Here is a 13,607-nt window from a genome sequence, read left to right on the forward strand (position 1 = left end):
ATACTCACCTTCCGTGCCAACGCCGTTCTCATGGTGTCGGCACGCACTCTCCTTGGGACTCCCGTGCTGTTGTTGTGACACATGACGCCGGCGACCAATCAGCGCTGGACTAACTGTCTCCGGCTTCAGACAAATTGAACATGAACAGGAAGTCCGGGCTACAGCTGCAGCGCAGACTTCCTCTTTATATTCGATCTGTCCGAAGGCGGGGACAGTGACGCCAGCGCTGATTGGGCGCTGGCGTCATGTGTCACAACAACAGCACGGGAGTCCAGGGAAAACTAGTGCGGACACTGCGGGAACAGCGTTGGCACGGGAGGGGAGTATAGGCTTTATTATTTTATTGGGGCTAAGCGAGGGATATGACAAGAAGTTGTCCAAGTAGTAGACAATTTCTTTAAAGGCCTCCAATTATAAGGTAAAACTTTTCAATAGGGAACTTCTCTATAGGCAAATCCCTAGAATAAAGCGCTTTCACATTACATGTATAATACCCAATATCTACCCTCCTAGCATGAGCTTCAGGAGATATTTGATTGCAGGTATCATTGCTACACACTAACAAGACAGTGCCATACAAATACTGGATAACAACTGCAATGAAATCAAAGAAAAGAAGTCGCTGCTCACAATTGTGTTACTGAATAAAAGAGAAGGCACAGGAATATACCGGATGCGTTCCTTAATTTCATGTTTACTCAAGTAGTAAGCAAAGACTCTGGATGGCAGACTAGTAAGCCTTGTGAGCTGATCTCACCATGCTTGACTTCTTGTTTCTGGACTATTAGACTGACTGCCCTCTTTCCTGTAATGATGAAAGTAAATTATTAATTTTCTGTGAGGCTGCTTACATAAAATTCTATCTGTATGCAATAAGCATAAAATAACCCAGGCATGTATAATTTGGTCATTAAACCTTTCCGTTATGAGCGCTCCCTGATAAAGGGTTAACAGCCATCTTTCAGGAGACAGAAGCAGCAGATGGTTTCACCCGCGTTCATGAGGATAAAGTTATGCGTGTATTGCAGGTTTTCTAGGTTGTGTACCTATTTTAGTAAATATGTTTAAATTCATGCAATGTGATAACTTATTCAGAACCGCAAATAAGAAAGTATCAAGAACATACTTTTTTTTTTTGCTCCTTGCACCTGCCATCTTTGCAAACTGCAGGTGGTCTTTTTTGGAGAATACCAATATTACCACAAGAGTGTTTTCACAGGGAATTTCGAAGGGGATTTAATCGGCAGTTTCGACCTTTGAGGTTATTTGGGACCGATTTGCTGCAGAATGTCTGCAGGATCCAATAGCACTGTAGATGTACATAAGGTATATACTCGAGTATAAGCCAAGATTTTCAGCCCAATTTTTTGGGCTGAAGTCCCCCTCTCGGCTTATACTCGAGTCATACCCCAGGGGTCGGTAGGGGAGGGAGAGCGGGGCTGTCTAGTTATACTCACCTACTCCTGGCGCGGTCCCTGCACGTCTCTGCTTCTTCCAACGCTGCAGCTTCTTCCTGTAGTGAGCGGTCACATGGTACCGCTCATTACAGTAATGAATATGCGGCTCCACCTCCCAAAGAGGTGGAGCCGCATATTCATTACTGTAATGAGTGGTAACGGTGACCGCTCACTACAGGAAGAAAATGCGGCGCCAGGGAACAGACGTGCAGCGACGGCGCCAGGAGGAGGTAAGTATGACTGGGCAGTGCGCGATATTCACCTACTCCTCGTTCCACCGTCAGCGCCGCTGTGTCTTCCACAGTGATGCTCAGGTCAGAGGGCGCGGTGACACGATTAGTGCGCGCCGCCCTCTTCCTGAACGTCGGCGCAGAGGATGGGAAGACAGCGGCGGTCAGCGGTGGAACGGGAAAGGTGAGTATAGCAAGTGCCGGGGGCCGAAGAGGTATGTAATTTTTTTATTTTTTTAATCGCAGCAACAGCATATGGGGCAAATATCTGTATGGAGCATCTTATGTGGCCATGTGCAGCATGATATGGGGGCAAATATCTGTATGGGGCATCTGTATGGGGCTATGTGCAGCATGATATGGGGGCAAATACTGTATCTGTATGGGGCATCTGTATGGGGCCATGTGCAGCATTATATGGGGGCAAATATCTGTATGGGGCATCTTATCTGGCCATGTGCAGCATTATATGGGGCAAATATCTGTATGGAGCATCTTATGGGGCCATAATCCATATTTGTGGAGCATTATACGGGGCAAATGTCTGTATGGAGCATCTTATGGGGTCATAATCAACATTTGTGCAGCATTATATGGGGCATATTTTAATATGGAGCATCTTATGAAGCTCATCATAAACTGTATGGAGCATTATATGGGGCTCCTGATTCAATATTGATATTCAAAAACACTTAACCTACTGATGTCTCAATTAATTTTACTTTTATTGGTATCTATTTTTATTTTTGACATTTACCGGTAGCTGCTGCATTTTCCACACTAGGCTTATACTCGAGTCATTAAGTTTTCCCAGTTTTTTGTGGCAAAATTAGGGGGGGGGTCGGCTTATACTCGGGTTGGCTTATACTCGAGTATATACTGTAGTTATGCTGAGAATTTGCGACATCTTGTAACTTTTGCATTGCCAAGAGTGACGTTCGCACCATACATTGACCTTCTGTCCCTCGAGTTTGCAGTGCCAGATCAATTGAGGCTCTGCACAAGGGCTTATACACTATGTTATCAACCCATGTAACTGCTGCAGAGACCCCGCAGAGCGCAAGCGCAGTGCAGTCAACTACCCTCCTTTTTTTTAATAAGCATTGAGAACTTGTACAGGAATCCTCTCAAAAGGCCAACATAGGGGGCAAATAAGCACCATGTCTTCCTGTCGCACGAGGTTAGTGGTACATAGTTGCCAGCAACAGGCTGGGTCACATTTTCATTCTTGCTACAGGCACCTCCAAACTCCATGTGTGCCACTTTTGGCTTCCCAAAACCGGCATGGGTTCTCAGAGGTGAGATGGCCGTTGTATCAATATTACATCTTAGAAAACCCTTGCCAAAGAAATATATGAAGATAAAGCCTCAGACCTGTACAACACATAGGAACTTTACTTATAGACACCAAATCATACATAGCACTCTATAAAAACAGATTTACGAGTAACAACCTCTGACTGAAAATGTTGACACCGAGAATTACCTCTGTGTGCTCCTAGGCAGCTCATGAAATGGGAAAGTTGGTCTTCAATGAATACAGATTTTACCTAAGAATTGAATATTTTAATAATGACTGATCAATTCTGGTGGAGAAAAAAGCCGAATTCTCTGATAAGATGTACTAGAAAGTTGCTGATTTTCATATGTATTTTTTATTCATGAAATAAAAATTAAAATTACGGTTACACCGTAAGTTCAACTTGACCTGGTCCACATCTCTGCTCTCTTCTCCTGTGGTGCTATTTTAATTATTCTGTTTTCTGACCACGGCTTGTAATTTGGCCACCCGCTAGTTTTCCGATTCTTAAACCTGACTTAGACTTCCTGGTAACTAACATGTGACGACCTGTCTTGCTGCCAGATTGCTCCACTGGCCAACAGTCAACTCTACTACCAAAAGCAAGGCGCCCCTGTGTAAATCTTAATCCATGTACAGAGACCAAATGGGTGAAGGCCAGATCAATCCCTGAGATCAGGTAGATGGAGTGGATAATGCTAAGCCAGTAAGTGAAAGCCCTATTAAGAGCTAGCAGGGTGCCAGGAACAATGCCCTAAAGGTACCGTCACACATAACGATATCGTTAACGATATTGTTGCTTTTTGTGACGTAGCAATGATATCGTTAACGAAATCGTTATGCGTGACAGCGACCAACGATCAGGCCCCTGCTGGGAGATCATTGGTCACTGGGGAAAGTCCAGGACTTTATTACGTCGCTGGATCACCAGCTGACATCGATGAATCGGCGTGTGTGACGCCGATTCAGCGATGTCTTCACTGGTAACCAGGGTAAACATCGGGTTACTAAGCGCAGGGCCGCGCTTAGTAACCCAATGTTTACCCTGGTTACCATTGTAAAAGTAAAAAAAAAAAACCACTACATACTTACATTCCTGTCACGTTCCCCCAGCGTCAGCTTCCCTGCGTCCCCCAGTGTCAGCGCCGGCCGGCCGTAAAGCAAAGCACAGCGGTGATGTCACCGCTCTGCTTTCCAGCCAGCGCGCTTACACAGCGCAGGGAAGCTGACGCTGGGGGACGCGACAGGAATGTAAGTATGTAGTGTTTTTTTTTTTACTTTTACTGTACTTTTACGGATTCTTTACTGTAAGAGCAGTGAGACTATGGAACTCTCTGCCGTATGATGTTGTAATGAGTGATTCATTACATAAATTTAAGAGGGGACTGGATACCTTTCTGGAAAAGTATAATGTTACAGGGTATATATACTAGATTCCTCGATAGGGCGTTGATCCAGGGAACTAGTCTGATTGCTGTATGTGGAGTTGGGAAGGAATTTTTTTCCCCAATGTGGAGCTTACTCTTTGCCACATGGGTTTTTTTTGCCTTCCTCTGGATCAACATGTTAGGGCATGTTAGGTTAGGCTATGGGTTGAACTAGATGGGCTTATAGTCTTCCTTAATATAGTCAACCTTAATAACTATGTAACTATGTAATGGTAACCAGGGTAAACATCGGGTTACTAAGCACGGCCCTGCACTTAGTAACCCGATGTTTACCCTGGTTACCCGGGGACTTTGGGATCGTTGGTCGCTGGAGAGCGGTCTGTGTGACAGCTCTCAGCGACCAAACAGCGACGCTGCAGCGATCGGCATCGTTGTCTAGATCGCTGCAGCGTCGCTTAATGTGACGGTACCTTTAGAAAATATAGAAACAGAGGGCCCAATAATCAATAATCAAACAGAAGGGGTTCTCCTGAAGCATGCTACATGGAAATAGATTAATGGAAGAGAGGAAGATGCAGGCTGAAAAATTAGAGAACACCCAAAAATTAAATAAAAAAGGTTTATTGATGTAATGGTTCAATGACTGATTACGCCCGTTATATTGGCCAAAGAGAAGTTTAGGGAGGATCAGACCCCACGTGTATCGGCACCAACATCCGTGGCTTCACACATTTTTAGTGAGTCATAATTAAACATACCGTACATACAATAGTTTACTGATGGTTTTTCTTCAATACAATGATATGATAAAATATTTTATTGTAACATTTTTACCCAATTAAATGTATAATATAATGTTAGCAACTAACAAATATGAAATCCAGTACTTTTTCCTTCAAGGCAGCATTTTCTGACCACGAAAAACAAGGTAGAAAACACAAGTGAAGCTCAAAATGCTTAAAAATCTGATACCATAAGATTAGCATAAACATTTTATATGAATAATAGGCATTGTTAATAATTTATTGGTGTTTCCTGTCGATCTTAATCCAAGGTTCATCCTAAATTCCTAAATTTCGATTTTCAAACAATGCTACATATGGTATAAAGTAAGTTGATTAAGAATTAAAAATCAATTGTCTGAAAACCTTAATATTTAATACTGTTAGATTGTACCATAAAGCGGTTTTATTATTTATTTACTCCAGCCCCCACCAGATTAGTCTCGATAACTGTGGGGGGTCGGCATGTTGCAAGACAAATCCATTTACCAGGCCAAATAAATTATATATACGCCAGCATTTGTCTTTACACGTGTCATTCAATATTTAATATCGCCCATTGATGCTGCCTTGAAACCCTAATCAATTCTTAGCAGCCGCACTTTGTAATAGTCAAATGTTTTCTATTTAATCTCTCTCATGTGGTTTAACATAGATTCTCAACACAGCAGGACACAATTATCAGTAAGAATGCAACAAACAAACCTGAGGATAATCTACCATCCTGTGGCACCCAAGTAATGAACTACATGTGAAACTTCTACCAAATATATCTATATCATATACAGAAATGACAAAATCCGCAAATATTGTAAAGAACGAGTAATAAACCCAACAACGTTATCTGCATTCTCAAGCCATACAACAGGACGAATTGCAAATATAACAAATTTAATCCAAATTCACAAAAAGCAGTAAATTAGGCATCCATGTTATGCTTTCAGGAGCACACTACTCCCCCTTTGCCTCCTGGCTTCTTACTTGCCGATGGCGGTGTGCTCCTGATGATCGACAGCATGGACCATGGTCCGCTGCCCTAAAGTGTGCACTCTACCAAGGTGCAAGCAGAGGCAGTTTTGCCTCTATAGCGTCGGAAGAACACAGGGGTACAGATCTGGCTGGATCAAGCGATTCAGCTATGTCAAGAGCAACACTTGCAAGCTCTTTTGCAAAGCGCTTGTAAGCGCTGCGCTTATTGAATAGAAAACTAAAGTGGCTGGTACCTTATTTAATAATAAGCAGTAAATAAAATAATATGTTCATTCTAGATAATAAGGAGAATATTTAATTAGAGCTAAATTACAAAGTTGCTTTATTTACAAGCTTTGAAAGATGAGACAACCCCTCTAAGAACAAAGTCTCTATGCAGTGTTTAAGGCCCTCTACAAAGCAATGGGTCACCAGAGAGTGAAGATAAATTTAATTAATTCTCTCTTAAGACATAATACTAAGTATTCTAAACTCTACTAAACAGAACAATCTATTTTTCAGTTGAAATCATTTGCTTCTACAGAAGAGGCTCCAATAGATACATGTGGCTCGCGGGTCCATGATGTGTGGCTCGTGGCTGTCTGCCAGCTTGGTGCATTAGCACCCTGCCTAAGAAACAGTTATGAAGAGTGAGTCTCCAGATGGTGACTTTTATGAGTAGCCCCATAGAGAAGAGCAGATCTGGATGCGAATATACTTGCCATGGGGGGGTAGAGAGATATGGTAAGCTGGAGATATGATTTTGCTAAGAGGGTTGCATGACGCTGCAGTCAATAGTGTGATGGGAGTGCCTAATGCGAGAATACCAAATGGGGTTAGGTGGGAACCAATGGATATATGTATACTGCCATTATGTGATTTCTATGGGAAAGCTTTGGCTGTCGTTAAACCAGTATTTGAGGGCTCTGGGTGTCACTACTGTGGAAGACGCAGGAGCTGGATGTCACTACTCAGAGGCTCTGAATGTGGCTCGCGACCATTGCTCAGAGCTTCATGTGGCTCTCGTGGTAAGAAAGGTTGGGGATCTCTGTACTACAGTTTCATCCAACCAACACTCCAAGACATACTGAATGGTGAATGGTGAATTGGTAGATTGTGAGACCCTTACAGAGACAATTGCAGACAGTAACTTTCTCTGTTCAGAGAGGTGGCAAATGTTGGCACTAAATAACGGAGAAGTAATAATTTTGGCTCATATCTTCTGGACAATTATTATTTTTCTGCTGTCCACTAGTGAAAAAAATAAACGTATTATGTTTTCAACTATGAAAAAAGAGATTATCTTTGCCTACACCACTGATTTTTTCTAAAAAAAAAAAAAAAATTAAATACCGTAAATAAATAAAAATGAATAGGCGAAGTTCAAAGTGCTGAAAGAAACATTTATGATGAATCTTCACCTTTGTATATAAAGTGATACCTAATCCTGGGGGTCGGTAACATTACTTCCTTGCAACCCGCAAACACAATCAGCTTAATGGGTCAAGACTGAGCCTTACTATTAAAAGGGTTGTCAAGGATTATGACCTTGACAACCTAAAACTTACCACAACAAATTAGCGGGGATCAAACACCAATCATCGTCACAATCAGAAGGGAGCAGCACCCATGGCAGCTGAATGTACAGAGTGTATGGAGCAAAATAACCACAGCGCCACAGGGATATTTATGGATACTGCAGTTTAGCTGGACTTGAAGTAAATGGCCTATCACACAGAAGCTGTGAAGTTTCAGCTCTGTATACTGTGTTTATTAAATGGCCTATCACACAGAAGCTGTGAAGTTTCAGCTCTGTATACTGTGTTTATTAAATGGCCTATCACACAGAAGCTGTGAAGTTTCAGCTCTGTATACTGTGTTTAATAAATGGCCTATTGTTATGACCTGGTGGTCAGGACAATAATGGATCTGGTGGTTAAGAGCACACGGAATGACCTGATAGTTACTGATTATAAAGGACGAGCTCTGGGACGTGGGAACTCTGCTGACCGCAATCCCTAATCCTATCAAACACACTAGAAATAGCCGTGGATTGCGCCTAACGCTCTCTATGCAACTCGGCACAGCCTAAGGAACTAGCTAGCCCTGAAGAAAGAAAAATAAAGCCTACCTTGCCTCAGAGAAATTCTCCAAAGGAAAAGGCAGCCCCCCACATATAATGACTGTGAGTAAAGATGAAAATACAAACACAGAGATGAAATAGATTTAGCAAAGTGAGGCCCGACTTACTGAACAGACCGAGGATAGGAAAGGTTACTTTGCGGTCAGCACAAAAACCTACAAAAAGACCACGCAGAGGGCGCAAAAAGACCCTCCGCACCGACTCACGGTGCGGAGGCGCTCCCTCTGCGTCCCAGAGCTTCCAGCAAGCAAGACAACAATAAAAATAGCAAGCTGGACAGAAAAATAGCAAACCAAAGAAATACAAGCTGGAACTTAGCTTCTGCTGGGAAGACAGGTCACAAGAACGATCCAGGAGTGAACTAGACCACTACTGGAACATTGACAGGTGGCATGGAGCAAAGATCTAAGTGGAGTTAAATAGAGCAGCCTGCTAACGAATTAACCTCGTCACCTGTGGAAGGAAACTCAGAAACACCCACCAGAAGAAGTCCATGGACAGAACCAGCCGAAGTACCATTCATGACCACAGGAGGGAGCCCGACAACAGAATTCACAACAGTACCCTCCCCTTGAGGAGGGGTCACCGAACCCTCACCAGAGCCCCCAGGCCGACCAGGATGAGCCAAATGAAAGGCACGAACCAGATCGGCAGCATGAACATCAGAGGCAAAAACCCAGGAAATATCTTCCTGACCATAACCCTTCCATTTGACCAGGTACTGGAGTTTCCATCTCGAAACACGAGAATCCAAAATCTTCTCCACCACATACTCCAACTCCCCCTCAACCAACACCGGGGCAGGAGGATCAACGGATGGAACCACAGGCGCCACGTATCTCCGCAATAACGACCTATGGAACACATTATGGATGGCAAAAGAAGCAGAAAGGGCCAAACGAAATGACACAGGATTTAGAACCTCAGAAATCTTATACGGACCAATAAAACGAGGCTTAAACTTAGGAGAGGAAACCTTCATAGGAACATAACGAGACGACAACCAAACCAAATCCCCAACACGAAGTCGGGGACCCACACAGCGCCGGCTGTTAGCGAAATGATGAGCCTTCTCCTGGGACAATGTCAAATTGTCCACCACATGAGTCCAAATCTGCTGCAACCTATCCACCACAGTATCTACACCAGGACAGTCCGAAGACTCAACCTGCCCTGAAGAGAAACGAGGATGGAAACCAGAATTGCAGAAAAACGGCGAAACAAAAGTAGCCGAGCTGGCCCGATTATTAAGGGCGAACTCAGCCAACGGCAAAAAGGACACCCAATCATCCTGATCAGCAGAAACAAAGCATCTCAGATATGTTTCCAAAGTTTGATTAGTTCGTTCGGTTTGGCCATTTGTCTGAGGATGGAAAGCCGAGGAAAAAGACAAATCAATGCCCATCCTTGCACAAAAGGATCGCCAAAACCTCGAAACAAACTGGGAACCTCTGTCAGAAACGATGTTCTCCGGGATACCATGTAAACGAACCACATGCTGGAAAAATAATGGCACCAAATCAGAGGAGGAAGGCAATTTAGACAAAGGTACCAAATGGACCATCTTAGAAAAGCGATCACAAACCACCCAAATGACCGACATCTTTTGAGAGACGGGGAGATCTGAAATAAAATCCATAGAAATATGCGTCCAGGGCCTCTTCGGGACCGGCAAGGGCAAAAGCAACCCACTGGCACGAGAACAGCAGGGCTTAGCCCGAGCACAAGTCCCACAGGACTGCACAAAAGAATGCACATCCCGTGACAAAGACGGCCACCAAAAGGATCTAGCCACCAAATATCTGGTACCAAAGATTCCAGGATGCCCAGCCAACACTGAACAATGAATCTCAGAGATAACTCTACTAGTCCATCTATCAGGGACAAACAGTTTCTCCGCTGGGCAACGGTCAGGTCTATCAGCCTGAAATTTTTGCAGCACCCGCCGCAAATCAGGGGAGACGGCAGACAAAATTACCCCATCTTTGAGAATACCCGCCGGCTCAGGAACACCCGGAGAGTCAGGCACAAAACTCCTTGACAGGGCATCAGCCTTCACATTCCTAGAGCCCGGAAGGTATGAAACCACAAAATCAAAACGGGAGAAAAATAACGACCATCGAGCCTATCTCGGATTCAACCGTTTGGCAGACTCAAGATAAGTCAAATTCTTGTGATCTGTCAAGACCACCACACGATGCTTGGCTCCTTCAAGCCAATGACGCCACCCCTCGAATGCCCACTTCATGGCCAACAACTCACGATTACCAACATCATAATTAAGCTCAGCAGGCGAAAACTTTCTAGAAAAGAAAGCACATGGCTTCATCACCGAGCCATCAGAACTTCTTTGCGACAAAACAGCCCCTGCTCCAATCTCAGAAGCATCAACCTCAACCTGAAACGGGAGCAAAACATCTGGCTGGCACAACACAGGGGCAAAAGAAAAACGACGCTTCAACTCCTGAAAAGCCTCTACAGCTGCAGAAGACCAATTGACCACATCAGCACCCTTCTTGGTCAAATCAGTCAACGGTTTAGCAACACTAGAAAAATTAGCGATGAAGCGCCGATAAAAATTAGCAAAGCCCAGGAACTTTTGCAGGCTCTTCACAGATGTCGGCTGAGTCCAATTGTAAATGGCCTGGACTTTAACAGGGTCCATCTCGATAGTAGAAGGGGAAAAAATGAACCCCAAAAATGAAACCTTCTGAACTCCAAAGAGACACTTTGACCCCTTCACAAACAAGGAATTCGCACGAAGGACCTGGAACACCATTCTGACCTGCTTCACATGAGACTCCCAATCATCCGAAAAGACCAAAATATCATCCAAATACACAATCAGGAATTTATCCAGGTACTCTCGGAAGATGTCATGCATAAAGGACTGAAATACTGATGGAGCATTGGAAAGCCCGAATGGCATAACCAGGTACTCAAAATGGCCCTCGGGCGTATTAAATGCTGTTTTCCATTCATCGCCTTGTTTAATACGCACAAGATTATACGCCCCTCTAAGATCTATCTTGGTGAACCAACTAGCCCCTTTAATACGAGCAAACAAATCAGACAGCAACGGCAAAGGATACTGAAATTTGACTGTAATTTTATTAAGAAGGTGGTAATCAATACAAGGTCTCAAAGAACCATCCTTCTTGGCCACAAAAAAGAACCCTGCTCCTAACGGTGATGACGACGGGCGAATATGACCCTTCTCCAAGGATTCCTTTATATAACTCCGCATAGCGGCGTGTTCTGGCACAGATAAATTGAACAATCGGCCCTTAGGAAACTTACTACCAGGAATCAAATTAATTGCACAATCGCAATCCCTATGAGGAGGTAGGGCACTGGCTTTGGGCTCATCAAATACATCCCGATAATCCGACAAAAACTCTGAAACTTCAGAAGGAGTGGAAGACGAAATAGACAAAAATGGAACATCACCATGTACCCCCTGGCAACCCCAGCTGGACACAGACATATATTTCCAGTCCAATACTGGATTATGAACCTGTAGCCATGGCAACCCCAAAACGACCACATCATGTAGATTATGCAACACCAGAAAGCGGATATCCTCCTGATGTGCAGGAGCCATGCACATGGTCAATTGGGTCCAGTACTGAGGCTTATTCTTGGCCAAAGGCGTAGCATCAATTCCTCTCAATGGAATAGGATACTGCAAGGGCTCCAAGAAAAAAACACAGCGCCTAGCATACTCCAAGTCCATCAAATTCAGGGCAGCGCCTGAATCCACAAATGCCATAACAGAATAGGATGACAAAGAGCAAATCAGAGTAACGGACAATAGAAATTTAGACTGTACCGTACCAATGGTGGCAGACGTAGCGAACCGCTTAGTGCGCTTAGGACAATCGGAGATAGCATGAGTGGAATCACCACAGTAAAAACATAGCCCATTCCGACGTCTGTGTTCTTGCCGTTCAGCTCTGGTCAAAGTCCTATCACATTGCATAGGCTCAGGCCCATGCTCAGATAGTACCGCCAAATGGTGCACAGCTTTACGCTCACGGAAGCGTCGATCGATCTGAATGGCCAAGGACATAGACTCATTCAGACCAGCAGGCATGGGAAATCCCACCATGACATCCTTAAGGGCTTCAGAGAGACCCTTTCTGAAGATTGCTGCCAGGGCACATTCATTCCACTGAGTGAGCACAGACCACTTTCTAAACTTCTGACAATATATCTCCGCTTCATCCTGACCCTGACACAGAGCCAGCAAGATTTTCTCTGCCTGATCCACTGAATTAGGTTCGTCATAAAGCAATCCAAGCGCCAGAAAAAACGCATCAATATCACGCAATGCCGGATCTCCTGGCGCAAGGGAAAATGCCCAGTCTTGAGGGTCACCACGTAACAAGGAAATAATGATCTTTACTTGTTGAACAGGGTCACCTGAGGAGCGAGGTTTCAAAGCAAGAAACAATTTACAATTATTTTTGAAATTCAAGAACTTAGATCTATCACCAAAAAACAAATCAGGAATTGGAATCCTAGGCTCTGACATCGGATTCTGAACCACTAAATCTTGAAAGTTTTGTACCCTTGTAGTGAGATTATCCATCCAAGAGGACAGACCTTGAATGTCCATGTTTACACCTGTGTCCTGAACCACCCAGAGGTAAAGGGGAAAAGAGAGACAAAACACAGTGCAAAGAAAAAAAATGGTCTCAGAACTTCTCTTATCCCTCTATTGAGATGCATTAGTACTTTGGGCCACCTGTACTGTTATGACCTGGTGGTCAGGACAATAATGGACCTGGTGGTTAAGAGCACACGGAATGACCTGATAGTTACTGATAATAAAGGACGAGCTCTGGGACGTGGGAACTCTGCTGACCGCAATCCCTAATCCTATCAAACACACTAGAAATAGCCGTGGATTGCGCCTAACGCTCCCTATGCAACTCGGCACAGCCTAAGGAACTAGCTAGCCCTGAAGAAAGAAAAATAAAGCCTACCTTGCCTCAGAGAAATTCCCCAAAGGAAAAGGCACCCCCCCCACATATAATGACTGTGAGTAAAGATGAAAATACAAACACAGAGATGAAATAGATTTAGCAAAGTGAGGCCCGACTTACTGAACAGACCGAGGATAGGAAAGGTTAGTTTGCGGTCAGCACAAAAACTTACAAAAAGACCACGCAGAGGGCGCAAAAAGACCCTCCGCACCGACTCACGGTGCGGAGGCGCTCCTTCTGCGTCCCAGAGCTTCCAGCAAGCAAGACAACAATAAAAATAGCAAGCTGGACAGAAAAATAGCAAACCAAAGAAATACAAGCTGGAACTTAGCTTCTGCTGGGAAGAC

At 44.1% G+C, this 13,607-nt stretch overlaps 1 protein-coding gene across 5 annotated transcripts in view; it reads right to left on the reverse strand.

Moving 5' to 3' along the window:
- Positions 1-13,607, reverse strand: part of TBC1D5 (TBC1 domain family member 5) — an 811,132-nt gene that overhangs the window by 527,915 nt on the left and 269,610 nt on the right. The window lies entirely within an intron of this gene.

The sequence above is a fragment of the Ranitomeya imitator genome, chromosome 6 (genome assembly GCF_032444005.1).
Source record: "Ranitomeya imitator isolate aRanImi1 chromosome 6, aRanImi1.pri, whole genome shotgun sequence".
In the NCBI taxonomy this organism is placed as follows: Eukaryota; Metazoa; Chordata; class Amphibia; order Anura; family Dendrobatidae; genus Ranitomeya; species Ranitomeya imitator.